This window comes from Leucopleurus acutus (genome assembly GCF_964270905.1).
Source record: "Leucopleurus acutus genome assembly, chromosome: 2".
NCBI classification, from domain to species: Eukaryota; Metazoa; Chordata; class Mammalia; order Artiodactyla; family Delphinidae; genus Leucopleurus; species Leucopleurus acutus.
In genome coordinates, this window is record NC_139143.1 from 146,240,455 (window position 1) to 146,255,057 (window position 14,603).

Here is a 14,603-nt window from a genome sequence, read left to right on the forward strand (position 1 = left end):
GAATGATTTTATGAATGTGAGATCGGCGCCTGCAGCGTCTTCCTCCGTGAAGACTTGTCAAGCAGAGAATTCAATCTCTTCAGCACTGGTATTCAGATGACTGTACAGCGTTATTTCACTGCGTGTGGTCTCATGCAAAGCCTCATTGTGAAATGAAATAGAGTATAAAGAAACAAGCAAGCAAATAAACAAGTATATGTAACTCACATTTGCATAATGCTTTACAGTCGAGGAAATCGTTTCTGGTAGATTATCTCAGTGGGTATAGCATCCTCATTTTATAGACAAGGAAAGAGAGAATGACTTTGCTCAGGGTTGCCCAGCCCTGAGGTGGTTTGGGGTGGGCTTCAATCCAGAACCGGGACCTGTGGATCAGACAGGTCCTGGGCATTAAGCTTATCTTAATCACTTATGAACCTCATTGAAATTCAATTTCCTCATTCCTACAATGGCAATAATAATAGAAGCTAGGGTAGTTGTGCAGGTCAAGGGAGTTACGTTAGGTACAAAGTATCCATAAATGCTTGGTGAGTTAGTTAATATACAAATTGACTCTGTAGAATGTTTTGCAACTAAACGTCAGGCTGCATGAAAGCATTGGAATTCCTTATGTGTTCCTGACCAAGCTTATTCTTCCCTCTAACTTTCTGCTCATTTACTTTCCTCTAGATCTTGCAGTTGCTAAGATCCTTAGTTCTTGCCACGTGCACGTTATTTCATGATTCTTGGCCTTGCTTTGGACTCCCACTCTCCCCGAGCTCTTTCTCTCCAAGACTTGTTCTTTTGCTGATTTGGAAAACTTTTTTTTCTCCTCTTGCACAACTTCTCTGATTCCACAGCTGTGACACCCCACCCGGCAGGAGCTCTGCTGCAGAGACAGAACTGGCTTGGGGGCCTCAGCCAGGAACACAGAGACCTCACTGCCTTGGCCTGGCGGAGAACACCTTCCTCTGATTCTAGGCAGTGCACAAGAGAGGACCTGCATCATTCCAAAGCCAACATTTTTCAGGCATTGGACAATTTGATGGTGGAGTTCTTCCCCCACTCCCATCTGGCCTTGTTCATTGGGATCTGTCAAATGGCCTTGGGGCCAGAAGGACTGCCAGATTGGGTAATTTTCTCAGAAAAGAGCTATAAAGATGAGGGCTTCCAATGTGCTTTCAGCATGAATCATAAGTCACGGGCACCGGAGCCAATGTGAAGCATATGTCCACCAGTGGGTGTGGGGCATAGCAAGGACAGGGTTAGGTGGGACATCCTTGGGGCTGTCAAATTTCAAAGGAGAGTTCTGCACCTGTGGATTGTTAGTGCTCGTTTTAGGTATTTCTACCAGCACTTTAGATTGAATTTATATTAGTGTTAAGTCAACAAAGAATTATTGAGCCTTGAAACAGATAGATATGGTCTTGGCAGTCTAGTTGGAAAGATAGACATGTAAAGTGACAATTACAATGCAGTGAGAGATGTATGGACACCAAGGGGGGAAAGTGGCGGGGGGATGGGGGTGGTGGTGTGATGAATTGGGCGATTGGGATTGACATATATACACTAGTATGTATAAAATAGATAACTAATAAGAACGTGCTGTATAAAAAATAAAATTAAATTAAAAAAACAAACAAACAAAACAATACAGTGAGAGAGGGGCCATGGTGAGGGAAGTACAGGGTGGTACAGGATGCTGCAGGAAACGCCCTCAATCCGGCCTTAGTGGGGTTGGTGAAGTAGAGGGTGACAGGTGTTGCAAAAAGCTTGTCAGAGGAATTTTTCATGTAGCTGAGATCTCAGGGATGAGTAGAAATTGAAGAAGGGAGATGAAGTGTAATCCAGGAGGAGGACACAATATATGCTAAACCCTGGAGGTGAGAGAACATGGCTTATTTGAGGAATGAATGTAATTTCCCCCATGGGCCTGGGGTAAAGATGGAGTGAGCACAAGTGAGAGGTGAGGAATCTCACTCCCCACTTTTCCTCTCTTCTCTGTATTCCAACTCATGTCCAGGTGAGGTTTGCATGAGGAAAATGTGCACAAGGATATGTCAAATGGGAAATTCCTTACCATCATAGATTCATACACTCTTTTTAAAATTTGTATTGGAGTATTGTTGATTTACAATGTTGTGTTAGTTTCAGGTGTACAGCAAAGTGAATCAGTTATACATATAGATGTATCCACTCTTTTTTAGATTCTTTTCCCAAATAGGTCATTACAGAGTATTGTGTAGAGTTCCCTGTGCTGTATAGTAGGTCCTTATTAGTTACCAGTTTTATATATAGTAATGTGTATATGTCAATCCCAATCTCCCAACTTATCCCCCCCCCCATTTTCCCCCTGGTAACATTCTTAAATTTATGAGGGGATTTTAAAAGCCACCCATCCAAGCCCATGTTGTAGGTCCTGTCACTCCTTCATTGTTTATGTCTCTGTTGACCCCAGAGGTCTGAGCCCATTCATTCATTTCTCATGTGCAGTACAACTCTTGAGTACTCACATGACTCTGAATGACATTTTAAGAAATTTAAACTTTAAGTCAATAAAGTGACATCAGAAGTTTTCAAAGGAAGAACAGAGAGGAATAAGTTGGTAATATAAGAGAAAATGGACTGGATGAGGTGATCCCAGAATCAGAGAAACTATCTGGAGAGCAACGTCAATAGTCCAAGGTAGAGAAAATGACCACGTGAACCAGAGCGTTGACCAGGGGATGGGCAGGGAGGAAGATTCTGAAGAGATGGCTGAAGAGGGAGGGTTATATAATAATCTCCATCAGACTCACCTGCTTGCTTCTTCATTAACCAGGGCAGTGGTCCCCACCCCTGGTTACACATTAGAACCTCCTGGCTGTATCTCAGATCAATGGAATTAACATTGTTGAGGGTAGTGCCCTGGTCCCCTTTGTGTGGACACAAGGATCATCTTGAGAATGATTACCTTAGGGAGAGTTCTCCAGGCCTTTGCTCTCTGGATTGGGAGATGTGACTCTTATTTACATCAGGAAAGTTAGAAAGTTAGAAAGGGGAAAGTGCACTGTTATATGGATGAATGGGTACAGTGTGTTAATAGCCACTATACTTAGGATTGTTATATAATTTATTATCCAGACTGAAACACTTTTAACTGGATGTACCACTGGTCTGCACGTGCAGACTGGGATTGCCACAGGCAAACAAAGGCACATGGCAGCCCTGTCTATATTCTGTCACCAGTTCCACTCCTCCCATTTGCTTTAGAACCTTCCCCTCAATCAAGCTTACACACCATTATTCACAAAACCTTGTCCAGATCACTGATTTCTACATTGTTAAAACTGATGGTCAATTGTCCACATTTTATTTGGCCCAACAATTGGCGTAATTGATCCCTTCATCACTTGGTTATACACCACACCCCCTTGGCTTTTCTCCCAGCTTGCTGGCTGCTCTTTCTTTGTGTTGGTTCCTCATAAATTCTTGACCTCCTTAATATCAGGTTCAGCCTCAGGCCCTCTTTTCTTATCTGTCTTTACTAACCCCAACTTTGATTAGGTCATTGTGGGTTGAAATGTTATCATGAGGTTGACACATCCCAAATTTATGTTTCTAGCTCTGGCTCCTTCAGTGAACTCCAGACTTTTCTTTCTAATTGCCAACTTGACATCTCACCTGGATGATAAAAATATCTCAGACTTCAATTTCCCACAACTGAACTCCCGAATCCCCCTTGTTCTCCCACAAGATCTATTTTTCTCATAGTCTTCCGCAGTGAGATATCACCTCACACTCATTAGGATGGCTACTATCAAAACAACAGATAACAACAAGTGTTGGCAAGGATGCTGAGAAAAGGGAACATTTATACATTGTTGGTGGCAATGAAAATTGGTATAGATGCTACAGAAAACATTATGGAGTTTCCTCCAAAAATTAAGGCTGGAACTAACATGTGATCCAGCAATCCTTCTTCTGGATATAAATCCAAAGGAAATGAAATGGATCTTGAAGAGATGTCTGTAAGTCCGTGTTGGCTGGAACATTATTCAAGATATAGAAACAACCCAAATGTCCACCTACAGATGAATAAGCTGTGCTATATACATAGTGGAATATTAGTCAGCCATGAGAAAGAAGGAAATCCTGCCATTTGTGACCGTATGGATGGACCTTGAGGGAATTATGCTAAGTGGTTGCAGGGGGTGGTATGTGGAATGAGAAGATGTTGGTCAAAGGATATAAAGTTCCAGTTATAAGATGAATAAGTTCTGGGGATCCAAAGTATGTCATGGCAACTATAGTTAACAGTACTGTATTATATACTTGAAAGTTGCTAAGAGAGTAGATCTTAAATGTTTTTGCCAGACACAAAAACGGGTAATTATGTGAGATGATGGAGGTGTTAAGTAACCCTATTGTGGTAATCATTTCTCAGTAGATAATGGGTATCAAATCATCATGTTGTACACCTTAAACTTACATACTGTTATGTGTCAGTTATATCTCAATAAAGCTGGGGACACAGCTTTCTCCACAGCAAACCCTTCCATCTAGTTGCTCAGACTAAAAAACTTACCACCTTTCCTGTGTCCTCTCTTTTTCTTATACCCACAGTTCATATGGCAGCAAGTGCTTTCAAAATAAATTCAGACTTTGTCCACCTCTTAGTCCACATCAGCCAGCACTCTGTCCTGAGCCTCCATCATTCCTCGACTAGATTATTGCACAAATCGGTCTCTGTCTGCTTCTGTTCTTGCTCCCCTACTGTGTCTCCCCAACACCATGACTATTTTACGTTTTTAAAATACATGTCAGTTGATCTCATTTTGCTGTTGAGAACCTTCCAACAGCTTCCTATGTCACAGACAGGGAAGGTCTAAGTCCTTACTATGACCTTTCAGGCTCTACACACTCTCACAACACATGTCCCGCTGTGTCTGCTACCACTCTGGCCCTTCACTTATGCTCTTCTACCCACACTGGCCTCAGACTTGATCCTCAGACATGACACCCTGGGGCAGATGGTCATTTCCTTTAACTTGGATTATTGGCATTGCTGCCACCGTGGGGCCTTGGCGCTAGATATTCCCTCTGCCTGGAGTGCCTTACACTCGTATCTGCCTACTCTTTTATTTCCTTTGAGTCTTGCTCCAAAGTCACCTTTTATTAGAGTCTGTATCAGAACACTCCTTAAAATATCCCCTTACCTCCAGGAGGCAATGTATTCTGTATCCCCCTTTGCACTTTATATTTCTCCATAGTATCAATATTTTTCACCACCTGATGCACTTCATATTATACTGAGTCTCCTGCTCACTTAAATATAAATGCTGTGAGGGCAGAAATATTTTATTTTCTATTGTTTTGTGTCTAAAATATGATAGGTATTCAATAAACATCTGATGAATAAGTCAATCATCAGATTTGGGGGGAAGGCTGTAGTCTGGTTTTCAAGAGGACAGTATCTTAATGCTCTCCTAGTGACCCACCACAGGAAGTGAGGAACAATATAAAGGGATCTCCTGGGTGGATATATCAGGACATTTAGTCCAGCAAACATCTATCGAGTGCTTACCTTATGTCGGGAGCAGTTTCAGAGCTGCTTCTGACCTAGAGGAATTCACCAGCTACTGAAAGATATGTTGATAGAAACTGTGGCGTGAAGAAGAATGACTTATGTGCACAAAAAGGAAGTATAAGCATGTGGAGTGGATGCAAAAAGGGAGGAGAGATTCCTTCAGAGGAGGAGGGTACCTTACCATGGAAGTTTCCATAGAGAAGATGGCATTTGAGTTACACTTGAATCAGATGAGAACTTCAGCAGAGGGAGAATGGAGGACAGGGCAGAGCAAGGAAATAGGAAAGGGCAGGACCTGTGTCTGGTCAGTGGGGAATGGCCTCTTCGATGCATGACTGCATCAAAAAGTAAATGGGCAGATTTACGGGGAAATAAGTACAGACAGATGGCTGAAAGCCAGATCACTTCGGGGAGGGGGTGGCACCATGCTGAAGAATTTAGCTATTTTTCAGTAGGGAGCCCACTGCATTTTAGAGATGTTAAGTGATGTAACTGACTTTGTAACATAATAACTCTTAGCCTGAAAAACTAAAGAGACCAGAAATTTTGAGACAAGTTGGGAGACTGTTTCCCAGATAAGAGATCATGGAATGGAGAAGAGGCATCTGCTTGCCTGTTTTCTTCACCTTTCACCTACCTAAATCCTTACCACCCTGAAGGCCTAATGATTCTTCTAGGAGACCTTTCCACCCCGCTTCTCCCCATCCATTTATGTGCCCTTTATCTGCTCATTTGTTCATTCAGTTAGCTTACAAATGTTGATTAAGCATCTGCTCCTTTCTGGAACTGTGCCAAGTGTGCTGAGACTGTAATGAGAAATAAAATGGTCCTAGATTTCATTAAGGGCTGGGAAGGAAAAGAAGAGAGGGACCCAAGGCAATAAATAATGGGAGAACTTCATTCAATTTGTGGTAGGCAAGTTCTCCCTGAGGAAGTCACATCTGGGTTCTTTGAATGAAGAGTAGAAATTGGCCAGGTGAAGAGAGGAGGGGAAGCCTGCCCCAGGAAGAAGGGACACGTGTGCGCTGGCACTGCAGCGGGAAGAATTTCATTGGGCTTTCTTGACAGAATGTGAGCCCTGAATCTTAATACCCAGCAGAGCACCTGGGGCATAATAAGTGGTTAGTAAGTATTAGTTTAATGAATGGATGAAGGCATGAGCCAAATGGAACTATGACTGGCTATTTAATAGACACCCCAGAATTTGTTTAAGTCCAATGTGGCTTCATTCCAATGTAGCTTGTTGAATTATTGATCTGGGCAATAACACTTTTCACTCCTGTTCTCGGGTACAATCTGGTATTAAATGGGAAAAAAATCTTGTTCATGCTGTTTGATCGCTGAATCATTCTTCTTGGAAAGCAGAGAATAAGAGGGGCTGAGCGCTAAAACAGGTTTTTTAGATTGGCTCCCCAAAAGCTTCATTATACACTGAGACCTAAAGAGATGCAGTATCTCACCTGTGGTTGCTCAGTGGTTACGTAAAAATGGTGGAGCAGGCTGTTGGAGGCAAGAGGAACTTTTCAGGGTCTGAACAGTAGTTCCTCAAGTCTCAAAAGGCAGAAAAAGAGCCCTAAGGGGCTGGAGGAGGGCTGGTGGTGGCAAATGCTAAAACAGAACAAAACAAAACAAAAAAGCAAGTTCTGGATTTGGGTCTTAAATAAAAGGAACTAAAGAGGATCTGTGTTTTCAGATATGGCCTTTCTGCCTCCGAGGAATTTCAGAAAACTCAAATCAGTCTAGTTTTCTTGAGAAAAGCGTCATAGGAACTTTCATTGAACTCTTCCCTTTCTCTCTAGAACCTAAGTGGCCATCTGGTAATGACATCACCAGAAGAGCGACTCCTTCAGTCCCCAATCCGCTCTATTCTTCTGAAGATTGTGCTTGTAAGGCTGGATCCAAGGAATCCTTCCTTGGCTCAAGGTCACAAAAGTTTTCTCCTAGAAATTTTATAGTTTTAGATTTTACATTTAGGTGTATGGTCCAGTTAGAGTTAATTCTTGTTTATGGAACAAAGTATAGATTGAAGGTTGTTGTTTGTTTGCACAATTTGTTGAAAAGACTAGTCTTCTTGACAGAATAGCCTTTGCACTTATATTAACAATCGTATATGTATGTATAGATAGATAAATATATTCATCTCCTTGTATCTTTGGACTCCATTCTATACCATTGGTCTATTTGTCTATCTTTATGCCACTACCACTGCTTTGATTAATGTAATTTAAAATAAGTCTTGAAATCAGATAGTGGAAGTTGTCCAACTTTCTTCTTTTTAAAAGTTGTTTATCTAGATCCTTTGTGTTTTCATATGAATTTTTTGTTTAAACATCTTTATTGGAGTATAATTGCTTTACAATTTTGTGTTAGTTTCTGCTGTATAACAAAGTGAATCAGCTATATGTATACATATATCCCCATATCCCCTCCCTCTTGCATCATATGAATTTTTGAATCAGTTTATCAATTTACTTAAAAAATTCTACTGGAACTTTGATTGGGATAGCATTGAATCTGTCCATCAATTTGGGGAGAATTGACATCTTAATACTGAGTCGTCCAACATATGATTACAGTAATCTCTTCGTTTATTCAGGTTTTCTTTAACATCTCTCAGCAATGTTTTACCATTTTCAGTGTATAGATATTGCACAGGTTTTTCAGATTCATCCCTAAATATTTCATATTTTTATGCTATTGACAATGATATATTTTTAAAATTTAAAATTTCTGATATTTTATTGATAGTATATAGATATATAATTGATCATTGTACAATTGATCTTGTACCCTTCAGACTTGCTAGTTTCACTCAGTTCTAATAGCTATTTTTTTTTTATTCTGTTAGATTTTCTATATAGATGATCATGTCATCTGTGACTAAAGTCAATTTCACTTCTTCCTATCCAATCTGGATATCTTTTATTCCCTTTTTTTTTTTTTTGGTCTGGAAACTCTCAATTGAGGCAGGAAACTGAGGCAATCGTGAGACTCAACTTGTTTGTTTCCTATATGTCAATGACCATTATCCTTTTTGGCCTGATACTCAGTTCCTTGGAAAGCATTCTTTCATACATGTATGAAACTATATGTAAATAACATATTTATATAGTGTGTTTCTCGGTTGTATCCAGCAGGAGGGTAAATACAGTCCCTGTGGCTCCATCTTGTCCAGAAGCAGAAATTCTTCCCACTTGGATTTAAGATAAAGACAAAAGATAAGATTTAAAAAATAATATTCAGACCCTTTGTCAAGCTCATAACCACTGCCCAATGAGCTTTCTGAGCCCACTGTGCTTAATTTCTCATGAGAACAGACCAAGGATGAAGAGATACTGTTACTAAAGGGAAGACAGGGCCCAAAAGATCTAAATTATTTTCAAGTCGATAATTAGTAGCAAAAACAGCTCTGAGAATGTGTGTAGGCTTTCATGGTTTATAAGATGCTTTTACCTTCATGGACTCATCTGGCCCTCAGAGCATCATTGGAAAATAATGGGAGGAGATTATCCCTATGTTGTTTGTAAGGAAATGAAAGCTCAGAGAAGTGAAATGAATTTCCCTAGATCATATGGCTAAGGAGAGGAGACATGGGGCTGCTACTTGAACTCAGGACTATCTGACTTATTGTCCAACTCTTTATAAAAATGTGTTATGGAGAATTTCAAACATCTGCTAAAGTAGCCAGGACTGAATAATGAATGCCCACATACTCATCACCTAGATTGGACAGTTATCAACTCATGGATGTTCTTGCTTCATCTGTACTACCCCCATCCACTTATTCCCACTCTGTTTTAATAAATTTCATCTATAATATCAATTCACAGGTATTTGAATATGTACTCTAAGAGCTAAGGAGTTTTTTTAAAAAACACATAAATATAATACCAATCCACATCTAAAATTAGCTTTAATTTCTTAATTTCATTATCCTGTCAGTTTACAAATTTTCAATATGACAAAAATGTCATAATTTTTAAAGTAGTTTATTTGAATCAGTATTTGTTATTGGTCTCTTTCAATGCACATGCTTCTTCCCCACCTCTTCTTTTCCTTTGTAATTTAGGTATTGAAAAAACCAGGTCATTTTCCTGTAGTGGTTTCCTAGTCTGGATTTGCTGATTGTACTTCTGTGGTATGGTTTTACATGTTCCTTTGTCTTCTATATTTCCTGAAAATTGGTGGTTGTAACTAAAGGCTTGATCAGATTAAGTTTCCATTTTTTTATTTTAGCAAGACCGCTTCATAGGTGATGTGCTCCTCCTCAACAGACACATATGATCTAGTTGTCTTGTTTTTTGTGATGTTAGCAGTCATTGATGCTTGAGGTCTGCATCCACTAATTCATGATGGATTGCAGAATGATGATATTCTAATTCTATAACCTGTCTGGGACTCTTCTCTTTATATTCTCATAAACTTTTCTTAACTAACAGGGAATCAAAATCTGAAAACAATCCAAATCATCTTGAAGTAAGTTAAATAATATAAATACAAATATTAGGACAAAAATTGAGCGCTCTTCCATCTGTATGACGTAAGGCTTTATTCTTTACAAAGTGTCTCTAATTATATTAGCTTAGATGTTTGTAAATAGCCGTGGAGGCAGGATAGATGTGTGTTAGGTTGATACAAAAAGCTCCCCCGCATCCCCCATGCCACAAATCTCCATGAATCATGCCTCCCTGTGACAATGTCCCTTTTTGTAATTTGACTTTGCCTTTCTCACGTCGAAGGGTCTAGTCTGTTTCCCCAACCCCTGAGGCTGGGCTGACCATGTAATTTGCTTTGACTAATAGGATACGGAGGGAAAGACACTGTGTGAGGCTATGCCTTAAGAAGCCATACAATTCCACATTCTCTCTCCTAGAACAGCATTGCCATGTGAGGAGGCCCAGGCTAGCACCTGAAGTGTGAAAGACCCTATATAGAAAAAGAGGCTCAGAGTCCTGGCTGTGTCCATTGGGCCCAAGTCCTAGTTGACTCACCAGCTGGATGCTGCTCCATGAGTGGGCCCAGAAAGATGAGCAGAACTTCCTAACTAGCCCACAGAATTGTCAGAAACAAACGCTTGATCTTTTACGTCACTAAGTTTTGGGGTGATTTGCTATATGGCAAAGGTTAATGAAATGGGGGGAGATTATCCACATTTTACTGAGAAAAGTCAGGACCAGGTAGGGAAGATGTTCAAACTAGAAGGCTGTAGAGCTAATCAGAATTTAGGATTTCTGACTCCTGGTCCAGTGTTCTTACCATCTATATGGTTCTTTCTTTCTTTTTTTTGCAATTTACTGACCATCTTAATCTAAACTCCCTATTATCCTAAAGTAACCTCTGAGGTTGGGCTTCCTGATACCTTGAGAAACCCTATGAATTAAGCTGCATTTAATAACTCAGCTATGAACTAGGGCTCTAGAAACTCCCTTAAGGGAAATAGAAACTGAAATCTTTAGTGAAGTTTCAGCCTTAGCTATATTTTAAATTCCTATTTTTACTCAGTCTTTGGGAAAATAAACTTGAACATTCTCAAATTGGGCGTGAATTTGGAGAGAAGACTTGGAATATCCATGAGGTTAAGGGCTTAAAAAATACCCAAGCATAACAACTGCTTTCTGTGTAAGTCAAGTAGGTGTTGACTGATTCTATCAATTTGTAAGTCCAAACAACTTCCAGATGGTTCTAATAACAGTAAAAGTATCTTATATTTGATTAGTGCCTTTCAGCTTACAAAGCAGTTTCACATCTGTGTCCTTATTCCAACTTCATGATGGAGCTTGTGAGGAAATAGGCCAGAGATTATTGGTTCTATTTTCTAGATGAAAAAACTGAGTCCTAGAAGGGGAAGTGACTTGCACAAAACCAATGTCTAAACAAGTAGCAGAGCCAAGATTTAAACCAAATCTGATTTCATGGTCAATGAATTTTCTACCCCACTGCCTTTAGTCTTGTCCACAGTTCCCTTAAGATCCTCCATCCATTTCCATTGTAATATCAACAATGAAAGGGGCAGCTATTATGTAGTAAGTCTAGGAAATAGGGACACAAAAAGAAGGGGTGCACAGTCAGGCAGAGCGATGGATATAGAGACAAATAATTACAAAAATAGTAATGGTAATAATAACAAACAGTAATGGAGTACTATATGTCTAATCCTATTCTAAAAGACTTCCATGTCTTATTTAATTCGCAAAACAATCCTATCTGGTCTATACTGCTGTTATCTTCATTTAGTAAATGAGGCAACTGAAGCATAAAAGAGGTTTTATGTAACATCTTGAAGAAACACAGCTTGTAAGTGATGGACCTGGGACCGTAAGTTCTAAGGGGAGGCTTGCAGAAGGTGAAGGAGATCAGAAAGACATCCTAGTCTTCCAGGAAAAATCCAGGAAGGCTTCATTGAAGAGAATTCCATGAACCAGGCCATGAAGGATCTTGGGTTTGTCAGGAGACATGGTGATGTGATGAGTAAGTGGTGTTAGGGAATGGCACGGTCATGGACCCATGTGTAGTTCAATGCAGTGAAGCTTAATATGAAGGTGTTACCACACAGAGATGTACATACGCAGACAACTACATGGACCATTGCAAGCCAAATGCTCATATAACAATAGGTGGTTTTGGTGTTTATCAGTCCCTTTTTCCTCAGCACAGCAGCACTCTCGGCCAGGAGGAGCATGGCTCATCTGCTTGTCTTGTTCATCAACCTGCTTCCAGGTCCTTTTGCCAACTCTCACTGTGTCATTTACACCCCAGTTTCATGCTAGTCCACGTCCCATGGACCACTTCTCGGTATCAGGGCTAATTATCATTATTACCGAGAGTTTTAATTAGTGTAATTACCATCAGCCTGCGTTTTGATTAATATCCATTAATAGTCATTTTTAAGCATCATTATTATAGCTGAGATTTAATTATTTAATTAATATAACAATTAATAATAACTTACATTTATATGGGGCTTAATAGTTTGCAGAGTGGTTTCAAATATAAAGTCCCATTTGATCCTCCCTGAAACTCCAGGTGGTAGGTAGGGTTATTATCCCTATTTTATAGACATGGAGGCTTAGCTGACAGAGCTGTGGAGACTCATCCAGTTTCCTGGTTTCCAGTCTGATTCTATTTCTTTCTTTATCTCTCCATCTGCAATTGCTCAGAGTTTCACCCCAAGGTGATATTTGAGACAAATCTTAGGGCATGAGTAGCAGTCAGCCAGCCAGTCAGAGAAAGGGAAGATGTATTAAAGGCAGAGGGAAGAGCAATTGCAAAGACGATGGTAGGTGGGCTTCCCTGGTGGCGCAGCGGTTGAGAGTCCACCTGCCGATGCAGGGGACACGGGTTCGTGCCCCCGTCTGGGAGGATCCCACATGCCGTGGAGCGGCTTGGCCCGTGAGCCATGGCCGCTGAGCCTGCGCCTCCGGAGCCTGTGCTCCACAAGGGGAGAGGCCACAACAGTGAGAGGCCCGCGTACCGCAAAGATGATGGTAGGGTATAAAAGGGCATGGCTCATTCAGAGAACTGCCAGTATATCCTAATGTCCATGTGACAGAGTGGAAAGAGTTTGGGAGTCAGATGGACATGGGTTTGGGTCTCAACTCTGTCACCTGTGAGATCAGCTGTGCGATCCTGGGCAGTTTCCTTAACTTTCTGAATCTGTGTATAATAGAGGTATAAAATATCTCGTAGGATGTTTCTGATAATTTGTGAAAAAGTGTTCTACAGACTCAGATATGCAGTAAAAGGTAGCAATGTTAGTAAGTATCATTGTCATGTTGATAGAGTAAGATGGATCCCGATGGTGTGGTAGGCCGGGGTGGCAATGTGCTGATGCTACAAGGATGTGCAGAGCTCAAGTGAAGGGGGACACCAGTAAGTAATTTGGCCTTTATTGTCTAGCAAATAGGAAGCCACAGAAAGGTGACCAGCAGAGTTGACCTGGCAAATAGGCAGCCACAGAAAGGTGACCAGCAGGGCTGACCTGGTCAGAATCTATGTTTTTCGAAGATCACCCTGGCACCAGTGTGGAGATGAATTACTGGTTAGGAGGCTGTTTAAATAGTCTCAGGGTGGCAGCGTGAAGGCCTGGGCTGAGGCTGTGACACAGAGTGGAAGGGGACCGAGAATGGAGGTGTTCTGGGGAAGTCCATCACCCAGCCTAGTGCCTGATTCCATGCGTGGATTTAGGCGTGGGAGGGTTATGCCACAGTTCCTAGTTTGAGCAAATTTGTAGCTGATGGGCCATAAACAGAATGTCAGCTGACACAGGCTTTCATCAGAACCTTGTGGTTGTTTCCTAAGCATGGAAATTATTCCACAGAACCTTAGTTCCTTAAAGGACTGCCATCTGAGATATTGTAGTGAGGCAGAACTTGTTGACCAAATGAAAGAAAGATTTCATTTTCTTTGTTAATCAGTACATCACAGCATGAGACAGTTCAGCAGAAACCAATTAGAATTCAATGTCACCGAAGCGAGTGAAATGAAAAAATAAGCAGAAACCAGGTGGTGTCAGCACAGAAGGAATCCAGAGCAACAATGCTAATGTCTGTTTTGAAAAAAACCAAGAGGAGCCTAACATTTGGATCCAGGATAAATTAACTCTATTTCTGTTTCCTCTGTTAAATTCTGTCAATCTGGAGTTATTAAAAAAAAAAAACCACAGCCTAAAACATTCAGATCTGTCTATTGGCTCTTCACAAACATACTCTTATCTCAAAGAACAGGTTTTGCTTTATAGGAAGTTTCAAAGTCATGGCATACTGGAATTAGGGGACATAAAATGATAATAAACCCTCACCTTTGTTAGCATGGGGTTCTTTTCTAAGCACTTTCACTCTCAGTCTCACTTAATCTGATGACTATAAAAGTAGGCAAGCAGGAATTATTATTCTCATTTTGCACACAATAAAATTGGGGCATGGAGAGCTTTGGGGGTCTTGTTCAAGGCCACACAGTGGCAGAGGTGGATCCCAGGACTCCTGGATTATAACCACCCTCACTTCAGTTCCCAAGGAAGCCAAAGTAGGGGTAGTTAACCATGAGAGTTAAGGGCATG